This window comes from Budorcas taxicolor, chromosome 14 (genome assembly GCF_023091745.1).
Source record: "Budorcas taxicolor isolate Tak-1 chromosome 14, Takin1.1, whole genome shotgun sequence".
NCBI classification, from domain to species: Eukaryota; Metazoa; Chordata; class Mammalia; order Artiodactyla; family Bovidae; genus Budorcas; species Budorcas taxicolor.
The window spans coordinates 41,239,142-41,261,473 of record NC_068923.1 but is presented as its reverse complement, the minus strand read 5'-3'; the positions used below and the strand labels follow the sequence as shown (position 1 = coordinate 41,261,473).

The window sequence follows — 22,332 nt, the reverse complement described above, 5'->3', positions numbered from 1 at the left end:
GATCTCCTTCTCCACCAACCATCCCACCCAGCTAGGAAGTCACAGAGCACCGAGCTGAGCTTCCCGTGCTGCACAGCTGGTTTCCACTAGCTAGTCACCTTACACCAGGTTCTGTCTATTTGTCAGTCTCAAACTCCCAATTCATCCCATCCCCCTTCCCCCAACTCTTGTCTGCTCATCTGTTCTCTATGTCTGCGTCTCTATTCCTGCCCTGGAAATAGGTCAATCTGTACCATTTTTCTAAATTCTACATATGCATGTTAATGTACGATATTTGTTTTTCTCTTTCTGACTTCACTATGTATGACAAACTCTGGGTCCGTCCCACGTTTCTCCAGATGACCCAATTTCATTCCTTTTTATGGCTGAGTAATATTCTATTGTGTACATGTACCACATCTTCCTTATATATTCATCTGCTGATGGACATTTAAGCTGCTATTCAGGCTATTGTAAATAGTGCTGCAATCCAATTTGAAAAATGGGCAGAAGGTTTAAATAAACAGTTCTCCAATGAGGACGTACTGATGGCCAAGAGGCACATGAAAAGATCATGAATTACTACAGAAATATAACAAAAACTACAATGAGGTGTCACCTCACAACATCAGAATGACCATCCAAAAAATCTAAAAACAGCCCTCAGTGTGGGCGGAGGCTCGGGGGCATCGCTGCGCTGAGAGGGCGGGCCGCCGGGCTTCAGTGTGCCCTTCGGCCTGGGTCCAACGGCCAGTTGGTGCACGGCGGGCGGGCGGTGGCGGGGGCGGGCGCCTGTCTGTATGGCGGCGGCTTTGTTTGGCCTGGCTGTCCTGCTATCGTGCTCAGCCGCCGCCCTCTCTTATGGGGTCCTCTGCAAGGGGCCGACCCACACGCTGCTCATCTTCTTCGACCTGGCCTGGCGCTTGCGCATCAATTTCCCCTACCTCTACGTCGTGGCTTCCATGATGCTCAACGTCCGTCTGCAGGTTCATATTGAGATCCACTGAAGGCCTTCTGCGGACTGACAGGCGTGTCCTGGGGCTCAGGATGTCAGAGACACAGCATGAGGGACGGACACAGGCCTCTCCGCACCTGCCTCGCGGAGGAGCAGAGAGCGGGCGGCGCCTCGGACAGAGCCTCGTGCAGAGCCTCGTGCAGAGAACGGTGGAGTGAGAGAAGGCAGGAGGCGAGCCCTCGCCCAGCAGATGCCGCTTCCTGGGTGAGGAGGCCTGCGGTCGATGCCCGGGGAGACCCAGGAAAGGAGTCATCATCACTGGAAACAAAGCATGACCTGCGTGGCGCCAGCCCCTTGTTTCACGGTGGCCTCAAAACACTTCCACGGTGGCAAGAATCAGTACGAAGAAATTCAGCTTCAGCGGCTGCGCAGAGCAACACTGCGGGTCTGTCCTCGGCTCCTGCAGGGGAGCGGGGTGCGGGGCCGGCCCGCGTCGTTGGGGAGGCTCCAGGTACCGACTGGCCGCAGGCAGTGCCCAGGCCCACTGGCGGCCGCAGAGGACGGAGCCACGGCGGAGAGCCAAGGGGGTCAAGGACTGCTGGGCCGGCAGAGAGGGTCTGCAAAGGGGGTTTCTGAGGATGACCCGCCCTGTGCTTTCCTAGAGAAGCTGGACTCTGCGTTGGCACCCTCTTGCCTGCAATCCATCCTGCCGCGGGCAGATCCCCTAATATTCTTGAATGATGAGACGAAAAGTGTTTTCCCTGGCCATTCAGAGCCCATGTTTACAGAGCCAAAAGTAGATTACAAGAAGATGCTTTAATGGGAAAAAAAAATACCTCAGATGATCTGCAGATAACAGTGGCGTCACTGGCTGCACAAGCTTTTGAATGAGCAAATCTGTTATGCCACGGTTAAGGTACAGCAGAACAATAAAAATAGTGAGACTAAGCGCTGTCCTCGAATGCTTTCTTTTGCGTTAACTCTGGATGTACACGGCGCGGCAGTGAAGCTCCAGCTTTGGTTCGTGTGACCAGACAGACATAAAGTCAGTGGAACTTAAACCCACAGAAAGCTGGTTGATACGGAAGGAAATCTCTATGCTTGAAAGACATTTAGGATTGGGAAGCCATGTCAAGGAGGTTATTGATATTACCTTATACAGCTATCAGACGAGAATTGAAAGATGAAACATCAAGTTTTAAGTTTACCTTCAGCACCCATCCGGCAGGGCTGCCGTCCGAGGCACTTTTTCTCCAGCCTGTTCTCGAACCATCTGACGAGAGTAGATATTTGTAAAAGTCAACCCTGCTGGGCTTGGTCTGAGCCAGGCCAAGCTGATGGTACGCTGTTGTCATTTCCGTGTTTTGCAGAATACTTTGAGCAAAAGCTGATATCTTTTCTCACACCCCTTTCCTTCCACTTGACATGCAATTTACATGGAGGCCCTAAGGTGAAAGTTGCAATATTAACATTACCTTTAGATGACCCTTCCTCAAACTAGGAACCCTAGCAGTGTTACCCAAAATAAAAAATGAGTTTGAGCCTGTCTGCCGGAGTTCAGTCATAGAAAGAGAAAAAAAAAAAGCAAGTATTTCCCCTTATAGAAGGTCTCCAGTTTCTAGGAGTTGAGATAACTCCTACACTAAAATTTTTTCTGAGATAACTCCTTTTGTTGTGTGTTGATAACTTCGATAAAAGGCAATGAAGAGCAGAAGTTTTTAAGGAGTCCCAAGGTAAGACGTCCCCACTTTTGGAATTATTGATTGCATGTATCAGTTTATATTGTGTGCTAAATTACTATGCCGTGTGCTATTTTAGTGTTCTGGGGAAATAAAAAATAAAACCTATTCTTTAGCATAATAAATGTCTTATTTTACATATGTAAAAAAAATCTAAAAACAATAAATGCTGGAGTAAGTGTGGAGAGAAGGGAAGCCTCCCACTCTGTTGGTGGGAATGTAAATTGACAGCCACTATGGATAATAGTATGGAGGTTCCTTAAGAAATGGGCTTCCCTTGTGGCTCAGCTGGTAAAGAATCCACCTGCAATGCAGGAGACCTGGGTTCGATCCCTGGGTTGTGAAGATCCCCTGGAGAAGGGAAAGGCTACTTGCTCCAGTATTCTGGGAGAATTCCATGGATTGTATAGTCACAAAGAAAGGTTGCAAAGAGTCAGACATGACTGAGTGACTTTCACTTTCACTTTTTCCTTAAGAAATGAAAAATAGAGCTACCATATGATTCTGCAATCATACTCCTGGGCATATACCCTGAGAAAACCATAAGCAAAAAGACAGCGACCTTTAGAGTAATTCTAAACCACCCAGATAGTCCTTTTTTATTTTCTATTGTTTTGCTGTAGCTGCTCAGTCGCTGTTACTCGCCACTCTTTGTGCCCCATGGACTGTAGCCCACCTGGCTCTTCTGCCCATGAAATTCTCCAGGCAAGAATACTGGAGCAGGTTGCCATTTCCTCCTTCTGAAAATCTTCTCGACCCAGGGATCCAACCCACGTCTCTTGCATCTCCTGCACTGGCAGGTAGATTCTTTACCACGAGCACCACGTGGGAAGCCCATATATATATTTATGGCTGATTCATGATGTTCATGGCAGATACCAACATAACACTGTAAAGCAATTATCCTCTAATTAAAAAATAAAAATAAACAAGGACTTTCAGCCTCACCCCCCAACTCCCACCACCACCAAACAGTATCTGGGGAGGGCAATGAATGAGGATCGTCTTACAACACAAAAAGTTCCTTTACTCCATTCTTGGCTTAAAAATAAATTTGTCTTGAACCTTGATTTCCCATTTTGTCACCAGTGCAAACCTAAAACTTAAGTAAGTCTCTCGAATGCGTGCAGTTCATCTGTAGTTTTCTGAAAGGAATCTGAAATTCCTACTGTCCCCCCAAATAAATCATCCTTCTTGGACACAAGAAGAGACTGTTCCTATGGAGTTATTTTATTCTGTGGATACACTCACTTTCTATCCAGCTTTACATGCAATAACCCTGGAGATTTCCCGAGTATTCCTTCCATAAATAATGGAATCATGTCTTTAGAAAGCTCAAGGCAAAAATGTAAATAAATCGAGATGCAAAAAAGCCTTTCAGACCAAGGAGGTGCCATCCGATCAGCTAGACCAGGGATCTTCATGTTTGAGGCACTTAAACTGGTGTTTCAGCTTTTGCCCTGACAGTTACCATTGCTACATTATTAATTTGGCATACAAATAGCCTTTTACTGTGAAAGTGCAAAGCGCCTCAAACCACTTCTTGATTACAGGTTTCATAAAGTTTGGGACCCCAAACGACTAATGAGATCCTCCTCAAGCTTTCTTAATTCTCACATGGCATTGCATTTGAGCAAAGAGGAAAGGTCCTGAATTTGCCTGAATAACAGTAGGCACAGGAGTGAGGGCCAGGGGCTCCCTGTTACTGCAGCTGCTCAATTTAGGAGACATAGGTCAGAAAGAATCTTGAAAAAACTCTATTGTTTCCTATTGCCACTGTAGCAAGTGATCAGAAACTTACTTGCTTACAGCAACACAAATTTATTTTCTTTCAGTTCAGGAAGTCAGAAGTTCAAGATGAGCTTCCCAGGTTAACACCAGGGTGCTATGGGCTGTGGTCCTTCCTGGAGGCTCCTGAAGAATATCTCTTTCTCTGCCATTTCCAGCTTCTAGACTGCAGGTCTTCCTGGGCTAGGCCCCCTTCCATCTTCAGAGCTAGCAACGGCAAGTTAAATTGTCGTGTCTCTTCTCTTTGACTCAGTCTTCCACTTCCTTATTCTATCTTTAAAGGCCTTCCTACACTGTTGGTGGAAATGTGAACTGGTACAGCCTCTATGGAGAACAGTATGGAAGCTCCTTTAAACTAAAAATAGAACTACCATATGATCCAGCAACACCATTTCTAGGCATATATCTGTAGAAAGCCATAATTCAAAAAGAAACATGTATCCCAATGTTCACAATAACCAGGACATAGAAACAACCTAAATGTCTGTTGACAGAGGAATGGATAAGGAAGATGAGCTACATATATACAATAGAGTGTTACTCAACCATGAAAAAGAAGGAAATAATGGCATTTGAGGCAGCAGGGATGGACTTAGAGGTTGTCATACTGGGTGAAGTAAATCAGACACAGAAAGACAAGTATCCTATGATATAGCTTATGTATCAAATCTAAAAAAGGTATAAGTGAACTTATCTACAAAGCAGAAATGGAGTCACAGTTGCAGGAAACAAACTTTTGGTTTTCAGGGTATAAGCAGGGGAGGGAGTAGGGAGGGATAAATTGGGAGATTGGGATTGACATACACACTGCTACTGCTGCTGCTAAATCGCTTCAGTCGTGTCGGACTCTGTGCGACCCTGTAGACGGCAGCCCACCAGTCTCCTCCATCCTTGGGATTCTCCAGGCAAGAACGCTGGAGTGGGTTGCCATTTCCTTCTCCAATGCATAAAAGTGAAAAGTGAAAGTGAAGTCACTCAGTCATGTCTGATTCTTTGCAACCCCATGGACTGCAGCCCACCAGGCTCCTCCATCCATGGGAGTTTCCAGGCACGAGTACTGGAGTGGAACACATATGCTGCTTCTACCTATTTCCCTTGTTTTCTACAGAACCGGTCTGAATGTAAAACAGTATTATACTTAAGAGAACCTCCAACCGGCCACTGTTCAGCATCCTTCAATGGATACCGTGGCCATGCAGTATCACATAGGAAGACCAGGTGTGTCTTCTTTAAGCCTTGGGGATCAAATCTATCCCAGTTTTTCAGGATACAGTTCAAAAGGAGTGAGGCTGGAATTGTTAGCTCCCATCTGTAAGACAGGAAAAAAGCGATTATCACCATCTTTCTACCGGAGGCGTCCCTCCTTGCTCTAGATGGGGGTGTAGACAGATTTTACACCAAAGCTTTTCTTTCCTGGTTGGACTTAATCTGTCCCTTACCGATGCAGGCACCGTACTCTTCCCTCCTGGTTCTACCACCAAGACAGGGTGGGGATGCCCCAGGGGTAGATCTGATGGCATCCCTAGCCGTACTCGTCTGCCGGGGGCCAGCATGAGGAATCCCGCCTGTGACAAGGTCATGCGGAAGGAAGCCTGACAAAATGCAAGGACGTGATCAGGCTTCAGGGGTTCCCCCTGGAATTTCCTGAACATCCACCCCCCCAAGACCAGAGTCTGCCTGCTTTACTGTGTTATGCTTTCCACCTACTCCTCTGTCATTAACAGGGGGCTGTCCCCCCACCACCTTTTTCTGGAAAAATTAGAGCTTTTAGATAATCAATCTCCTGGGCATAATACGAGTGTTTCAATCCAAAAACCCCTCTGATGGCTTTCTAGCCTGCCTGCAGGACTCGTACAGGTGCACATATGATTGTTTGAGGCCTCCTGACCGCCAGGAGGCACAGGAAGCTTAAAACATCCTAGGAATGTAGGGGCTTCCGAGGAGTCAAAATCATTAGAATAGGACTGATTAAAGGTTTCATTTGCTGAGCCAATACTTGCTGCCAAATTTTCATATCTTTTATTTTTAGATATAGTTGGTATATAGAAAAACAGGTAGTAGACCTGGTATTAGCAACATTAGATCTTTGAGTTAAGTACTTTCTTTGTTATAACCCACTGCACCTTTGTTCTACAGGAATGTAACTTTATTTAGTACTTTGAGGGTGATGCAGAGTAAAGAAAAAAACACTTCTAGGGAAAAGGAGTTTTCTGGTTGATAGACAATTGTCCAGGAAGAGAGCCATAAAAATGTTAACAAGCCTCTTGGCCAGAAGATAATGTAAACCACCTGAGACCTTTTGTATACGGGAGGGTATGCAAAAAGAAAGCCTTGTCTCAATGAGGGTCAGGACTACTGCCCCTGCATAACTCTGCATATTCCATTATGTACAACTTGGGGTATATAAGCTGATTTTGAAAAATAGTTTTTGGAGTCTTGCACCGATGCTGGGCTTCCCCATGTCGTTCTTTTCTCCCCTTTTTTGGCTGAATTCCCATCTGGAGCGGGGAGGCTCATCACGTCTACTTACTGCCCTGGCTGCTAAGACCCACGCGAAAGGGAGCCTAAGGCAGGGCACCCTTCGATATTCAAGTAGGTGCCGGTGGCCTAACGTAGATGGTGCAAACCTCTTGTCTCGAGGTTTATTGGTTTTCCCCGTAGACCAAGTTATTCAGCCTCTTTTTCTCCACCTAAATTTCCTACTATACTATTTCTTCCTGATCTAATCTTATATCTCTAAATACATAAGTTTTCCTTGCCTATCCGTCTCCCCTTTGAATCACCCTGGATCCACTGGGGCTGGACCCCAGTACTCGTCCCTCCCGGTTCTACCACCAAGATGGGGTGAGGATGCACCGGGGGTAGATCTGATGGCATCCCTAACTGACATCCAACTCTTCACCGTTAAAACCTTGCTTGCCTCTGATGCCACCCAGGGTGCAATCAGAGTAACCTTCCAGAATGCCTCCCAGGCTAAACCGCTGGGGGAAACATTCATCTCCTGAGTGCCTGTGCACGACCCTGAGTGTATTCAGGGTGAGTGTATTGACATACACAGACTACTATATATAAAATCGACAACTAGTAAGGACTTACTGAATAGCAAAGGGAACTCTACTCAAGGCTCTATAATGACCTATATGGGAAAAGAATAAAAAACAGAGTGGATGGATATATGTATACATAAATGATTCACTTTGCTGAATACCTGAAACTAACACAACCTTGTAAATCGACTAAAGACCTTGGTGATTATATTGAGTTCACGTGTATAATCCATGATGCTCTACACATTTCCAGGTCTTTAATCTTATTTACATCTGCAAAATCCCTTGTGCCATGTCAGGTAACATTTTAAAAGGTTCTGGGATTAGGATATACACATCCTTAGTGGGCCATGATTCTTCCTACTGAAATACCTGGCTTCAGTTTATATTAGAACATTCTAACTTGAATTTTCAGTTTGAAAGCCCCTGGGGGACACACAAGCTGGTATTGCATGAAAGCATATGCATGGCAACCCCTGAGGGACTATGAGGCTGAGATACTGTTCACAGCTGTTCAGGTGATTCTTCTTTCTCAAATATCCTCACAAAGTCACAAATTCAGTGCTGACTTTTTTCTTTCCTTCATCAAAGTCATATTTTTCCTTTATGTGGGTTGAGTCATCAGCTTTTTAACGTAGAAATTGGGACTGAAAAGGGTATGTAATACTGTTTAAATGATCGGAGAAATCACCTTGTAGTATCTGCTCTGCTTAGAATTATGAAATTTATTTGTGGAACTCCTTTCATCCTGGAAAGTCAATCAGCATTGGGATACAATGTTACCATCAGTCTGACTCTTAGGCAGTGTGATCCTCTGGAGGTCTCTTTTTTGGGGAAAAAAAAAAAAAAATTTTTTTTAAAATTTATTTTGGTTGTACCAGGTTTTACTTACAGCCTGCAGGATCTAGTTCCCCCAGTAGGGCTCAAACCCTGGACCCCCTGCATTGGGATCTTGGAGTCTTAGTCACTGGACCACAAGGGAAGTCCCTGGACTTCTCTGCCTAGAAACACTTTTTTGAAACACTAAAGAATATAGAGAATAGGGTAAAAGGACAGAAAACTGAGGAAAGAAGTTCTCACTTTCTCTTTTATTGCTTTTTCCCCTGATCCTCTAGACTTAAATAAAGCAAGCCCTAGAGGAAAGCTCAAACCATGGGTTACAATGAAAAATGAACCTCTTAGAAAGCCCAGTTGACGTCTGTGGTGAAACTGAAGAGATTAAGGTAAACAGTGGTATCTGCATTATAAACTCTAAGTATATAACCAGGTCACAAAGTAAGTCAATGTCTTTTTGAGAGCTCTCTTTTTTGTGTGAAACTAATAACTGAAGGATGATGTGGGTTAGGGAAGATGGAGGCAGGAAACATTTCCTCCTCTCCCCGACCCCAGTGATGACAGTAAAGCTTGGCCATATTCACAAAAGCCATTCCTTCATTCAGAAGTACTTACTGAGGACTTCCCTGGTGGTCCAGTGTTTGAGAACCTGCCTGCCAATGCAGGGGACTCAGATGTGATCCCTGGTTGAGGAAGATCCCGAATGCCGCAAAACGGCAAAGCCCACAGGCTGTGAACCCGCTCACCACAACTAGAGAAAGCCTGTGTGCAGCAATGAAGACCTTGTGCAACCAAAAATAAAAGAAATTAAAAAACAAACAAACAAAAAACCCAACATGACATAGAGAGCTTTACTGTCAGATCCTGTCTGATAGGGATATGAGGGTGGATCAGATGGTAAAGAATCTGCCTGCAACGTGGGAGACTTGGGTTCAATCCCTGGGTCAGGAAGATCCTCTGGAGAAGAAAATGGCAACCCACTCCAGTATTCCTGCATGGAGAATTCCATGGATAGAGGAGCCTGGTGGGCTACCGTCCATAGGATCACAAAGAGTCAGACATGACTGAGTGACTAATTTTCACTTTCACTTTCAGATTTTGGAAAGGGATGAAATTATGTTGGAAACATCTACTTTCTGCAGTACAGATGTGGAGCCGGGTCCCAGTAACCCTTATACATAGAAATAAGGGGAAGCCCCATGCATACTGAAATCCTCCCCCAGTAATTCAAAGATAAGAAAATTAGTGATGAGTCACTTATTTTCTTGCCATTAGAGGAGTGTTTCTTATCCTCAGGAATACAAATATCATGGTCTGGCTCAAGCTGAAAGACGATGTATATTTACATTTCACTCAAATGATTGGAGATTGGTGTCTCAAATGCTAAGTTTATTCCCTTGGATATGATCATCAATTATTTTGTGCAAATTGGATGTGTGATGGCTTTTGCTACCTGTTATACCTAAGAATTGTGTCTTTTTGTCAGAAAGTTAAAACATTTTTTATTTTGTATTGAAGCAGACTTGATTAACAATCAACTTGTTATGTTGTGTTAATTTCAGGTATACAGCAAAGTGATTCACTTACATATATATATCTGTTCTTTGGGGAGTTTGGGATGCACACATTGCTATATTTAATATAGATAACCAATAAGGACTTACTATATAGCAAAGGAAATGTTGCTCAATATTCTGTAATAACCTAAATGTGAAAAGAATTTGAAATTGTACCTTATAAATGCTAAAAATTATTTATATATATATATATAGATAGATAGATAGATAGAGAGAGAGAGAGAGAGAGAGAGAGGCAGGTGCAGGGGCTCTGGGTGCAGAGAATTCCCATAGCATAAGCCCTCTTGGAGGAGGTCACCATTAACCCCATCATACAGCTGCCAGAACTTACACAGGACTGGGGAAACAGACTCTTGGAGGGCACAAACAGAACCTTGTGTGTACCAGGACCCAGGAGAAAGGATCAGTGACCCCACAAGAGACTGACCCAGACTTGCCCATGAGTGTCCAGGCATGGGTCGATGGTGGCTTGCTGAAGGGTCAGGGGCACTGAGTGAGGCAGTGTATGCATGGGACCTTTTGAAGGAGTTCCCCATTATTTTCATTACCTCCACCACAGTTTAGCCTCAGGTCAAACAACAGGGAGGGAACACAGCCCCACCCATCAATAGAAAATTGGATTAAAGATTTACTGAGCATGGCCCACCCATCATAACAAGACCCAGTTTCCCCCACAGTCAGTCTCTCCCATCAGGAAGCTTCCATAAGCCTCTTATCCTTCTCTACCAGAGGGCAGACAGACTGAAAACCACAGACACAGAAAACTAACCAAACTGATCACATGCACCACAGCCTCGTCTAACTCAATGAAACTATGAGCCATGCTGTGTAGGGCCACCCAAGATGAGCAGGTTATGGTGGAGAGGTCTGACAAAACATGGTTCACTGGAGAAGGGAATGCCTTGAGAACCCCATGAACAGTATGAAAAGGCAAAATGATAGGACACTGAAAGATGAACTTCCCAGGTTGGTAGGTGCCCAGTATGCCACAGGAGATCAGAGGAGGAATAAATCCAGAAAGAATGAGGAGATGCAGCCAAAGCAAAAAAACAAAAAACAACACATCCAGCTGTGGATGTGACTGGTGATGGAAGTAAAGTCTGATGCTGTAAAGAGCAATATTGCATAGGAACATGGAATATTAGGTCCATGAATCAAGGTAAATTGGAAGTGGTCAAACAGGAGATGGCAAGAGTGAACATCGACAGTTTAGTTCAGTTCAGTTCAGTTCAGTCGCTCAGTCATGTCCGACCCTTTGCGACCCTATGAATCACAGCACGCCAGGCCTTCCTGTCCATCACCATCTCCTGGAGTTCACTCAGACTCACGTCCATCGAGTCAGTGATGCCATCCAGCCATCTCATCCTCTGTCGTACTCTTCTCCTCTTGCCCTCAATCCCTCCCAGCATTAGGGTCTTTTCCAATGAGTCAACTCTTTGCATGAGGTGGCCAAAGTACTGGAGTTTCAGCTTTAGCATCATTCCTTCCAAAGAAATCCCAGGGTTGATCTCTTTCAGAATGGACTGGTTGGATCTCCTTGCAGTCCAAGGGATTCTCAAGAGTCTTCTCCAACACCACAGTTCAAAAGCATCAGTTCTTCGGCGCTCAGCCTTCTTCACAGTCCAACTCTCACATCCATACATGACCACAGGAAAAACCATAGCCTTGACTAGATGGACCTTTGTTGGCAAAGTAATGTCTCTGCTTTTGAATATGCTATCTAGGTTGGTCATAACTTTTCTTCCAAGGAGTAAGCGTCTTTTAATTTCATGGCTGCAATCACCATCTGCAGTGATTTTGGAGCCCCCCAAAAATGAAGTCTGATAATGTTTCCACTGTTTCCCCATCTATTTCCCATGAAGTGATGGGACCGGATGCCATGATCTTCGTTTTCTGAATGTTGAGCTTTAAGCCAACTTTTTCACTCTCCTCTTTCACTTTCATCAAGAGGCTTTTTAGTTCCTCTTCACTTTCTGCCATAAGGGTGGTGTCATCTGCATATCTGAAGTTATTGATATTTCTCCCGGCAATCTTGATTCCAGCTTGTGCTTCTTCCAGCCCAGCGTTTCGCATGATGTCCTCTGCATAGAAGTTAAATAAGCAGGGTGACAATATACAGCCTTGATGTACTCCTTTTTCTATTTGGAACCAGTCTGTTGTTCCATGTCCAGTTCTAACTGTTGCTTCCTGACCTGCATACAGATTTCTCAAGAGGCAGGTCAGGTGGTCTGGTATTCCCATCTCTTTCAGAATTTTCCACAGTTTATTGTGATCCACACAGTCAAAGGCTTTGGCATAGTCAAGAAAGCAGAAATAGATGTTTTTTCTGGAACTCTCTTGCTTTTTCCATGATCCAGCAGATGTTGGCAATTTGATCTCTGGTTCCTCTGCCTTTTCTAAAACCAGCTTGAACATCAGGGAGTTCACGGTTCAGGTATTGCTGAAGCCTGGCGTGGAGAATTTTGAGCATTACTTTACTAGCGTGTGAGATGAGTGCAATTGTGTGGTAGTTTGAGCATTCTTTTGCATTTCCTTTCTTTGGAATTGGAATGAAAACTGACCTTTTCCAGTCCTGTGGCCACTGCTGAGTTTTCCAAATTTGTTGGCATATTGAGTGCAGCACTTTCACAGCATCATCTTTCAGGATTTGAAACAGCTCAACTGGAATTCCATCACCTCCACTAGCTTTTTTCATAGTGATGCTTTCTAAGGCCCACTTGACTTCACATTCCAAGATGTCTGGCTCTAGATTAGTGATCACATCATCATGATTATCTGGGTCGTGAAGATCTTTTTTTGTACAGTTCTTCCATGTATTCTTGCCACCTCTTCTTAATATCTTCTGCTTCTGTTAGGTCCACACCATTTCTGTCCTTTATTGAGCCCATCTTTACATGAAATGTTTCCTTGGTATCTCTAATTTTCTTGAAGAGATCTCTAGTCTTTCCCATTCTGTTGTTTTCCTCTATTTCTTTGCATTGATCGCTGAAGAAGGCTTTCTTATATCTGCTTGCTATTCTTTGGAACTCTGCATTCAGATGCTTGTATCTTTCCTTTTCTCCTTTGCTTTTTGCCTCTCTTCTTTTCACAGCTATTTGTAAGGCCTCCCCAGACAGCCATTTTGCTTTTTTGCATTTCTTTTCCATGGGGATGGTCTTGATCCCTGTCTCCTGTACAATGTCACGAACCTCATTCCACAGTTCATCAGGCACTCTATCTATCAGATCTAGGCCCTTAAATCTATTTCTCACTTCCACTGTATAATCATAAGGGATTTGGTTTAGGTCATACCTGAATGGTCTAGCGGTTTTCCCTACTTTCTTCAATTTAAGTCTGAATTTGGTAATAAGGAGTTCATGATCTGAGCCACAGTCAGCTCCTGGTCTTGTTTTCATTGACTGTATAGAGCTTCTCCATCTTTGGCTGCAAAAAATATAATCAATCTGATTTTGGTGTTGACCATCTGGTGATGTCCATGGGTAGAGTCTTCTCTTGTGTTGTTGGAAGAGGGTGTTTTTTATGACCAGTGAATTTTCTTGGCAAAACTCTATTAGTCTTTGCCGTGCTTCATTCCGCATTCCAAGGCCAAATTTGCCTGTTACTCCAGGTGTTTCTTGACTTCCTCCTTTTGCATTCCAGTCCCCTATAATGAAAAGGACATCTTTTTTGGATGTTAGTTCTAAAAGGTCTTATAGGTCTTCATAAAACCGTTAAACTTCAGCTTCTTCAACGTTACTGGTTGGGGCATAGACTTGGATAACTGTGATATTGAATGGTTTGCCTTGGAGATGAACAGAGATCATTCTGTTGTTTTTGAGATTGCATCCAAGTACTGCATTTCAGACTCTTTTGTTGACCATGATGGCTACTCCATTTCTTCTGAGGGATTCCTGCCCGCAGTAGTAGATATAATGGTCATCTGAGATATAATGGTCATCGACATTTTAGGAATCAGTGAATTAAACTGGATTGCTGCTGCTGCTGCTGCTAAGTCACTCAGTCGTGTCTGACTCTGTGCAATCCCATAGACAGTAGTCCACCAGGCTCCCCCATCCCTGGGATTCTCCAGGCAAGAACAGTGGAGTGGGTTGGCATTTCCTTCTCCTAAACTGGACTGGAATGGGTGAATTTAATGGGTGAATTTAACCCACATGATCATTATATCTACTACTGTGGGCAAGAATCCCTTAGAAGAAATGGTGTAGCCATCATAGTCAACAAAAGAGGCCGAAATGCAGTACTTGGATGCAGTCTTCAAAATAACAGAATGATCTCTGTTCATTTCCAAGGCAAATCATTCAATATCACAGTAATCCAAGTCTATGCCCCGACCAGTAATCCTGAAGAAGCTGAAGTTGAATGGTTCTATAAAGACCTATAAGACCTCTAGAACTAACATTCAAAAAAGATGTCCTTTTCATTATAGAGGACTGGAATGCAAAAGTAGGAAGTCAAGAGATACCTCGAGTAACAGGCAAATTTGGCCTTGGAGTACAGAACGAAGCAGGGCAAAGGCTAATGGAGTTTTGCCAAGAGAATGCACTGGTCATAGCAAACACCCTCTTCCAACAACACAAGAGAAGACTCTATGGTCACCAAAATCAGATTGATTATATTCTTTGCAGCCAAAGATGGAGAAACTCTATACAGTCAGGAAAAACAAGACTGGGAGCTGACCGTGGCTCAGATCATGAACTCCTTATTGCCAAATTCAGACTTATAATGAAGAAAGTAGGGAAACCACTCGAACATTCAGGTATGAGGAAAATCAAATCCTTTAGGATTATACAGTGGAAGTGACAAATAGATTCAAGGAATTAGATCTGATAGACTGAGTGCCTGAAGAACTACGGACAGAGGTTCAAGACATTGTACAGGAGGCAGGGATCAAGACCATCCCCAAGAAAACCAAATGAAAAAAGGCAAAATGGTTGTCTGAGAAGGGCTTACAAATGGCTAAGACAAGAAGAGAAGCTAAATGCAAAGGAGAAAAGGAAAGAGATACCCGTTTGTATGTATATATATATATATATATATATATAGTCCCAAAGAATAGCAATGAGAGATAAGAAAGCCTTCCTCAGTGATCAATGCAAAGAAATAGAGGAAAGTAATAGAATGGGAAAGACTAACAGATCTCTTCAATAAAATTAGAGAAACCAAGGGAAAATTTTATGCAAATTTGGGCACAATGAAAGACAGAAATGGTATGGACCTAACAGAAGCAGAAGATATTAAGAAGAGGTGGTAAGAATCCACAGAACTATACAAAAAAGATCTTCATGACCCAGATAACCACGACGGTGTGATCACTCACCTAAAGCCTGACATCCTGGGCTGCAAAGTCAAGTAGGCCTTAGGAAGTAGCACCACGAACAAAGCTAGTGGAGGTGATGGAATTCCAGTTGAGCTACTTCAAATCCTAAAAGATGATGCTGTTAAAGTGTTTCACTCAACATGCCAGCAAATTTGGAAAACTTAGCAGTGGACATAGGAATGGAAAAAGTCAGTCTTCATGTCAATCCCCCAAAAAGGCAACGCCAAATAATTTTCAAACTACTGCACAATTGCACCCATCTCACATGCTAGGGAACTAATGCTCAAAATTCTTCAAGCCAGGCTTCAACAGTATGTGAACCATAACAGATGTTCAAGCTGGCTTTAGAAAAGGCAGAGGAACCAGAGATCAAATTGCTAGCATCCATTGGATCATTGAAAAAGCAAGAGAGTCCCAGAAAAACATCTACTTCTGCTTTATTGACTATGCCAAAGCCTTTGATTGTGTGGATCACAACAAACTGTGGAAAATTCTTCAAGAGACTGGAATATCAGACCACCTGACCTGCCTCCAGAGAAATCTGTATGCAGGTCAAGAAGCAACGGTTAGAATTGGACATGGAACAATAGACTTGTTCCAAATCAGGAAAGCAGTATGTCAAGGCTGTATATTGTCACCTTGCTTATTTAACTTATGCATAGTACATCATGCAAAATGCCAGGCTGTATGAAGCACAAGCTGGAATCAAGAATGCCAGGAGAAATATCAATAATCTCAGGTATACAGCTGATACCACCCTTATGGCAGAAAGCGAAGAGGAACTAAAGAGCCCCTTGATAAAAGTGAAAGAGGAGAGTGAAAAAGTTGGCTTAAAATTCAACATTCAGAAAACTAAGATCATGGCATCTGGTCCCATCACTTCATGGGAAATAGATGGGGAAACAGTGAGATATTTTATTTTGGGGGGCTCCAAAATCACTGCAGATGGTGACTGCAGCCATGAAATTAGAAGACACTTGCTCCTTGGAACAAAATCTATGACCAACCTAGACAGCATATTAAAAAGCAGAGACATTACTTTGCCAACAAAGGTTCATCTAGTCAAAGTTATGGTTTTTCCAGTAGTTATGTAGGGATGTGAGAGTTGGACTATAAAGAAAGCTGAGCACCAAAGAACTGATGCTTCTGAACTGTGGTGCTGGAGAAGATTCTTGAGAGTCTCTTGGACTGCAAGGAGATCCAACCAGTCAATCTTAAAAGAAATCAGTCCTAAATATTGTTTGGAAGGACTAATGCTGAAGCTGAAACTCCAGTCCTTTGGCCACTTGATGCAAAGAACTGACTCATTTGAAAAGACCCTGATGCTGGAAAAGATTGAAGGTGGGAAGAGAAGGGGATGATAGAGAATGAGATGGTTAAATGGCATCACCGACCTGATGGACATGAGTTTGAGGAAGCTCCAGGAGTTGGTGATGGACAGGGAAGCCTGGTGTGCTGCAGTCCATGAGGTCACAAAGAGTCAGACATAACTGAGTGACTGAACTGAACTGAACCGAGAGAGAGAGTCCATCACTATCTTCCCCCAACCAGTAATGCATCTAAAAGAGCTAAGGATCTAACCAGTAACCCATTTAAAGCTCGATCCAAAGGATAAATTTCTCTGGCTGAAACTTAAGTAGACCATATTTGGGGGCAGAATAACATTTATACATCCAATAAGACAATTGTGGAATAAGCTGAGAGTCACCCTAGCTACATAATTTTACTTGTTTGTATCTTCCATTTCTTATTAAATTTTCACTAAACCCACAAGTCTCTTTCTAAATGTCCCAGCTGTCTTCCTTGAGACTTCCATTCAGAGAAAGACTCTGAATGATGCAAATTGATTTAATGGTCATTTTGATATTATTGCACATTTATAAATTCTAGGATTTAATTACATATCATTTTAGTTTTCCTAACAAGTGTTAAGAATCAAGGGGGCTTATTCTTACTCTTACCTCTCATTAGCTCTTAGGCTTTACTTTGCATGTAGCAGACATTTCGTAAACACTTACAGACTATATGGCCAAATCAGCTTAAAAAATTTGAGTTCAAGGTTTCTCTTGATATCAACCCCCACAAGCATTCTGCAACTCCCTGCTACAAGATTCCCTCTGATGAGCTGGGGCATATTGCATCATGTTTAAAGTAAATTGCTTTTGTAATTTCGAATTGTTTTTGGCCAAAGAGGCAAAGTGAATTAGCTCAGTGTCTTTTGTTTCTCATTAACCATGAAGCATATTGAATTTAGAAAAATTGTGTGAATATGATATGATAGTACATTACATTCTGTCAAATCTAGCTACTCCAAAAGTTGTTCTGTTACAAATCAGGAGACAGATGGAAGGGGCTTCCCAGGCTGCACAGTGGTAAAGAATTTGCCTGCCAATGCAGCAGACCCCAGAGATGTGGGTCTGATCCCTGGGTCAGGAGATCCCCTGGAGTTGGAAATGGCAACTTGCTCCAGTATTCTTGCTTGGAGAATCCCATGGACAGAGGAGCGTGGTGGGCTACAGTCTACGGGGTCAAAAAGAGTTGGAAATGACTGAGTACACACACAGATGGAAGATGCAAAATCCTGACCTACAGATAAAAACAGTATTTCTGGCCACCAAAACGCCAGGAAGTTTGACTACGATAATATAATGCCATACATATTGCTTTCATATTCAGATAAAAACTTTCCACCAAACAATTAAAATTCACTTTGAGATTATTCTAAAACCTTACTGAAAATTTCAGGCTAGGGAGGGGATTCTTTAAATTGCCCGGTGTGGATTGCGGGGGACTTTGTATCCCATACATTTACGTTACTGAACAGCCACAGCTCCGTTCAGCAGTTGTGATCATTACTAAACCATGAATTGTGGATTCAAACATGTCACAAAGTAATGTTTTAATCTTCACTGGAGATGGTGTTTGTTACCTTCTCCATCTCACGATGATGCACGGAATCAATCAACTTCAAACATCTTAAATAAATTGCAAGTTTGTGAAGACAGAAAGAAGATAACATTCATTAAAAATAAATGCCCAGTTCATTACCTGCAATGTCACTTACAAGGTCCTAACAGTGCAGAAGCTGGTTACTCCTTGCTAATGTTTTCTTGGAAAACAACTAGTGGAATCTTGCAGGAATGTCCCACGAAGGCAGGACTGTGAGTCTAGACTTTTCTGTCTAGAATTTCTGTCAAATGCCATTTGACAGAAATTGCATTTACTCCCTTTAGTGATAAATGTACCTGTCACACTTCAACTTTCTAGGCAAACTCATTGTTTATTAAAAGGTTGAACTTTAACAGTCTGCTCAACAATTCGTATAGATATTAGTGCCTTTAACTCCCTGAATGGCTCCTCCATCCATTGCATTCTCCAGGCAAGAATACTGGTGTGGGTTGCCATGCCTTCCTCCACTGAACTGACTAAATGCTGCTTAAATTTCTAGGCAGGGCACTGAGTCCAGTTTCTTAAATATCCCTGGACATTACTTTATGCCCAAGTCTTCTCTTTACCGTGGACCTCACCACGGAGATCTTTGGAAGACATCAGAGCAAAGCTACGAGGTAGACACAGAGAGAAGCCCTGCCCAAACTCCATTCATTCCTGAGCCAGGTCTGCCTGATGCCAGCCCTAATCCATACAGATGACTTTGTTCTCTGCTCTCACTGATGTCAAAAAAATCCATCAATTCTAGGTACTTGACAGGAGCAGCTGCTGCTTTGCCTTCTGATTTTGTTCAAAGAGAATTTTTTTTTTTTTTAGGAAAAAATTTTCCAGGTTTTACTGGAAATAATTGTAATTCATCACAGTATAAATTTAAGGTATATTGTGTGATGGTTGAGTTACATATATCGTAAAATGATTACCATAATAGGTTTAGTTAACATCCATTATAATACAGATACAATAAATGGAAAAGGAAAAAAAAAATTCTCCTTGTGATAAAACACACGATCTACTGTCGCAACAGAGCTCCTGTATATCATATGGTAATAGTAAGCATAACCATCATGTTGTTCATTATATCCCCTCTACTTATGCATCTTAAACTGGGGAGTTTATCCTTTTTGACTGGGGGCTTCCCTGATGGCTCAGCAGGTAAAGAATCTGCCTGCCATTCAGGAGACACAGGAGATGCGGATTTGATCCCTGAGTTGGGAAGATCCTCTGGAGGAGGAAAGGAAAACCCACTCCAGTATTCTTGCTGGGAAAATCTCATGGATGGAGGATGCTGGTGGGCTACAGTCTATGGGGTCACAAAGAGTTGGACACAACTGAGCACATGGCACACACCTTCTGACTACCTTCCTCCAATTCCCCTTCTTCCCATGTAAAAGGGAAGATGGTCACAGAAGGCCAGACTGACATTATGCAACTCAGTATTGAAACTTTTGAATGAAAAGCAGAACTGTACTGAATAAATCTGCTAAATCTTTCTTCTTTCTGTTACAGATATTTATGCATTAGAAATCTACAACAAAAGGATATATTAGAACATTTATTTTAGACATAGGGGTTGGGTGAGAATTTAGTTTTATTTTCTAGCACCTTATTTTCAGTAATACAACTACTTTTATCATTGGACATATCACTATTTAATGGTTGTATCTAGCCATGGGGGTGAAACTATATTCAAGAAGTCAGAAAAAAAAAAAAATGATAATGGAGACTCTAAGAAGGAAAGGAACTAATTTACCTTCAGAATAATTTATGGAAAATTATGTTAATCAAGTCCTTGTTACATTCAGGGGTGTATATGAAGTGTGTTCACATTTATTATTTGATTTTTCAACCCCTTAGTAGTGCTATTTATGATTCACATTCAGACTTGAGTTTAATATTAGAACTCAGATTTAATTCTAGTACATAGGATTTCCCTGGTAGCTTAGCTGGTAAAGAATCACCTGCAATGCAGGAGAGCCGGGTTTGATCCCTGGGTTGGGAAGATCCCCCTGGAGAAAGGAACGGCCACCCACTCAAGTATTCTAGCCTGGAGAATTCCATGAATAGTCCATGGGATTGTAAAGAGTCTGACACCACTGAGTTACTTTCATTTTCACTTTTTTTCACATAGAAGTGCTGCTGGCTGTTGGCTGTCAGTCAGGAGCCTTGGTTTCTTTCCACATGGGATTCCCCATGAAGCTGCTTGAAATTCCCCATAGTATTGTATCTCCAACAGTGAGTTTTCCAGGAAAAAGTCAGTGGAAGCTTCTAGTCTCTTAAGGTCTGGCTACCAAAACTGACATAAAATCATTTCCTCTGTATTCTATTTGTCATAGTAGTGAGAGAGCTATCCCAGACTCAAGGGGCGGGGACAAATACCCTACCTCTCAGTGGGAAAGCATCAAAGAATTTTTGACTACTTCCAGTCTGCCACATTGTTGTTCAGCTGCTAAGTCATGTCCGACTCTTTGCAACAGCATGGACTGCAGCACACCCGGTTTCCCTGTCCTTTACTATTTCCTGGAGTTTGCTCAAATTCATGTCCATTGAATCAGTGATGCCATCCGACCATCTCATCCTCTGCCAACTTCTTTTCCTTTTGCCTTCAATCTTTCTCAGCATCAGGGTCTGTTCCAAAGAGTTGGCTCTTCAGGTGGCCAAAGTATTGGAGCTTCAGGATCTATCTTTTCAATGAATACTTAGGATTGATTTCCTTTAGGATTGACTGGTTTGATCTCCTTGCAGTCCAAGAAACTCTCGAGTCTTCTCCAGTACCACAGTTCAAAAGCGTCAGTTCTTTGGCGCTCAGCCTTCTTTATATCAATCTTAAATCAATCTGCCATAGGAACTTGATTATTTCAGACTGTGATCACTAAAAGGGAATTTAGAGGTAATCTATTCTACTGGTTTCCAAATTAAGGTGAATGATGAACCACTGGTGCTCAAAGAGAAAATATTAGAACTTCATTACTTTTTTGGGTGCATTACCATACAATATAGTAGAATTTTTGTTTTGATATACAGCTATATAAATTTTAGTTCATTAATAGATTTGAACAGCTACCACTGCAACCAACATACAGAACATTTTTTTATCATTTCAAAAAATTCTCTTATGTTATTTATAATTATGCCCTTACTTTGCCCATGGGAAACACTGATTAATTTTCTATGACAACAGTTTCCTTTATTTTGAGAATGTCAAATAAATGGAATAACAGAGTGTGTTACCTTTTGAATCTGATTTTTCACAACGTATCTCAGAATCATCTAAGTTGTTGCATGTTGGTAGTTTGTTCTTTTTCACTTCTGAGTGGCATTGCATTGCATTAATACACCAGTTAATCCCTAAAGGAAATCAGTTCTGAATATTTATTGGAAGGACTGATGCTGAAGCTGAAGCTCCAATACATTGGCCACCTGATGCGAAGAACTGACTCGTTGGAAAAGACCCTGATGCTGGGAAAGAAGCCAAAAGGAGAAGGGGGTGACAGATGATGAGATGGTTGGATGGCATTGAGTCAAAGGACATGAGTTTGAGCAAACTCTGGGAGATAGTGAAGGACAGGGAAGCCTGGCATGCTGTAGTCCATGGGGTCGCAAAGAGTCAGACCCGACTGAGTGACTGAACTGAACTGAATATACCAGTTGGTTTATCTACTCACCTATTGAAGGATGTTTGGATTGTTTCCAGTTTTAGCTGTCACAAATAAAAGTGGTATGGACATTCATGTACACAGCTTCATTATATTTTAACCCATACATTAAAAATATATACCTGCGAGGTATGTTTAAAAATGGGCATAATGTATTGGTATAGTAATACAAGTTTCTAATATGTATATAACTTGTGTGTGAGTCCTCATTAACTTAATGGTAAAGGTATGTGATCAAAAAGTCTGGAGACTGGGACTTCCCTGGGGCTTCAGTGGCTATGACTCTGAGCTTCCAATGCAGGAGGTCCAGGTTTGATCCCTGGTCAGGGAACTAGATCCTACAAGCTGCAACAAGAGTTCACATGCTGAAATTGAAGATCCCACGTGCCACAACTAAAACCTGCTGCAACCAAATAAATATATGAATATTTTTTTAAAAGTCTGGAGATTGGGTTGCTAAAGGTTAAAATGGGATGACAGATGCATTGGGCTTC

At 42.5% G+C, this 22,332-nt stretch overlaps 1 protein-coding gene and 1 pseudogene across 1 annotated transcript in view; one reads left to right on the top strand and one right to left on the bottom strand.

The window, feature by feature from the left end:
• Window positions 1-22,332, bottom strand: part of NKAIN3 (sodium/potassium transporting ATPase interacting 3) — a 280,229-nt gene that overhangs the window by 53,323 nt on the left and 204,574 nt on the right. The window lies entirely within an intron of this gene.
• LOC128059436 (protein FAM220A-like) lies at window positions 1,043-1,825 on the top strand (annotated as a pseudogene).